The following is a 3013-nucleotide window of genomic DNA, read 5'->3' as shown; positions in this document are numbered from 1 at the left end:
GCCACCTCTGACCTGCCATGGCCTCGCTGCAGCTGCTGAGGCCATCTCCAGACACTAGATGCATGGCAAGAGACCCAGTCAATCCACAGCCACCTGCAGGTGTCATAAGCCATCCTCTTCCCTCTTTAGAAAATGAGGACCCTATTATTTACCTATATTTGCAATCTCTCCCGGTTATGTAGGTCCTCCTCTGTCCTTCACCCCGACGTCGTTCTCACCTCCGGGAACATTTCTCTGGGCCCTAACCCAAGCTTTGTACGTGACCTCTCCTCTCCGCTCCGTTCTCTGTCCCCTGAGGGCAGATACCCTGTGGGCCTCTCCCAAGGACAGTAACTCAGTTCTTCGCCCCGCCAGCCCCTCCCCCTCTTCTCCAGGGGCGCAATCCCACCTCGTCCCTCTAGAGGGCTCTGTACTCGAGGCAAGGAACAGCATGGACTGCTTCACTAAAACAATTCTAAAAGATTTTATTTGAAGGATTTTATTTGAAGAAGGCAGTTGAAGGTCCAAGATAGGGAAGGGCAGACGCCAGGCAATCCGGGGGACACGGGCCCCATGGCTCAGCCTTCTCGTGGGCACAGCTGCTAGGTTCAATCAGCTTGGATGGGTTTTCCCCAACTCTAGGCCCGTCCTGGGTCCATAACCAAGAGGGCAGGGTAAGGCGAGATGCCTTGAGTACCAGTCCCACCAGGAGCACCCACAGGATGGGAGAGGTAATTCCCCCAAATTACCAGTGGCCTCCTGTTTCCATAACGAGCCCAGAGGGAGATTTTCTGCAGAGAGAGGACAGAAGGCTGGGAGCCAAACCACCAACGCACACCTTTAATGAGCCACTCCTGTTTTTCACCTTGCGGAATCTCCCACTAGATATTGCTCACCAGAGAATGACTAAAAGGCTCAGAGAGGTGCAGCGCTTGCCCTAAGGCCACCCAGCGGCTCAAGGGAAAGCCAAGTCGTTCCCTGGGCTCCTTGTCCGTGGGTGGGGTGTGGAACTCACCTGGAGCCGTTGGGGTGTCTCTCCTGTAGACCAGGCCTCCCGCAGATACTTTTTGGGGTAAGGGCTTCCTGACTATTGTTGAGAGGAACAGCAAGCCCAGACCGCAAAAAGATCCAAAGGAGACAGCAGCCCCCTTGGGCAGGAAGAAGGCGAACCCCTCCAGGAAGGGCTTACGGGAGCCAGGGCCTGGGGAGAAGGGAGGAGGGAGGGAGCCGAAAGAAAGCCCCAGGAAGCAGGCAGGCCGCAGGAATCCAGGAACATCCCTCCCTCCACCCACCCATTGTCACAAGGTAATTCTTACCTTTGGTAGGGGTGGCCAGCAGAGCTGAGAGACTGTAGTGCACTCCCAGACTAGGGGTGGTTTGAATTTGCATGACTGTTCTTCAGGTCAGGTCAGATCAGGTCAGGTCAGGTCAGGTCCGGTCCAAGGGTCCATGGTTCCCTGAGTTCTCTTTGACCTGGGAGTAGCTTAGTCTCCTGCTGTGATTGGGGTCCAGTCAGTCTGGCCTGGGAGGCAGGGTAGGGGAGGGGTGTCTTCATGAGGCCCTCTGTTTTCAGCAGATGCACTTGTTATAGTAAAGGCAGGAGTCAAGTGCAAGGCCAGGCGTGACAGCTAAGCCCCCATGTCTCAGTGGCCTCAAGTCAGCAAAGCTTTCCAGAGGTCCCTGACTAGCCTGGACCTGATCTTACCTGCCTTACCTGGAAGACCCGCCAGAGGCCACAACCCGGAGGAATGAAGTCAGAATGGTCAACATTGCAGGTCTGCGGAATGAATGGCTCTGCCTGCCGTCCACTGCGGACTCCAGCATAGGGTATTTGTCCCCTGCTTCTCCTGAATGAGCCAAGCAAACATCCGGGTCCTGCTGGAGAGGGTAGGCCCTCACTGCTCCCCAGCTCCCAGCAGGAGCTTGTTAGCAGGAGCCACCTGGAGACACTGGCCCAGCTCGGAGGGCTGGCCAAGGGAAGAGACCAGAATGTGGGACCTGTAGCCATAGATGAGATCATGCGGACATGAGGAAGGCTGCAGTGGAAAAAACGGGGTGCCCCAGGCTCTGACACGGCCCTGCGGACAGGCGTGCATGCTGCCTCCCCATGGGTGGGCCTGAGCCTCACAGCAGCCCTGGACCTGAGCTCGCTCTCTCAGAAGGAAGAGGAGGAAGCCCTTTTCTGCCCAGGGAGCAGGCCTCCCCTTTCTAGATGCTCAGCCCCTGGCCTGGGAATCTGTGACTCCAGGTGGCTGGCGGCTGTGTCATGAGGACTGGGACCTGCTGCCTGCTGCAGGGTCTTCACTGGAGGGAGAAGCACCTGCAGTCGGCTTGGGGCTCTGGCTGCTGCCAGGGTCCTCCTGGTGCCATCTGCAGGTGCACCTCAGGATCTTTTGAGACTCTCTCCCTGCCTGTCCTTCCTGCCTCTTTCCTGGCTGATGGCCGGACTAGAACCAGCACAGGGACAACACTGGTGGGGCAGAGGGGGAGCATTTGGTGGGTGTGTGCTGAGCCACATGGGCCTTGGTGCTTGGACTCTGAGGCAGGGCTGGTGAGGGCCATCAGGGAGTGAGATGGGCCCCTCCCCACTTGCCCAGGGCCCCCCACACCCCGTCCAAACTCTGCTCTCTCTTTGGCATCCCCCAGGCCTCCTCTGCCAAGGCTCCTCCTTCTGATGTCTGCATTCACTTGAGAAGGCACAGTGCTGCTCACTTTTCCTCACAGACCCCATGGAGAAGGTGCTAAAGATACTCGCTTCCAGGGGAGGAAGGTGAGAAGGACCCATCCAGTCGCAGCTCAGTTGGCGAGTGGCTGAGACACAATTGAAACCCAGTCTGTCTGACTCTAAAGCCCCGGAGGCTAGCTCCTTCAGGATGCGCCCAGACTTACCAACGGCCCTGCTCTGCTCCTCCTGACGCTTTCTTCCCCCACTCCCTGTCCAGGAGAGTTTCTGCTGCCTTTGAGTCTCAGGCCAAATACTCGTTCCACTACCTAAAAATGGGTACTCGACCTCTTTGTACCTCAGTTTCTTCAT

This window comes from Pteropus vampyrus, unplaced genomic scaffold (genome assembly GCF_000151845.1).
Source record: "Pteropus vampyrus isolate Shadow unplaced genomic scaffold, Pvam_2.0 Scaffold33, whole genome shotgun sequence".
Lineage (NCBI taxonomy): Eukaryota > Metazoa > Chordata > Mammalia > Chiroptera > Pteropodidae > Pteropus > Pteropus vampyrus.
Note: the sequence above shows the minus strand (reverse complement) of the source record.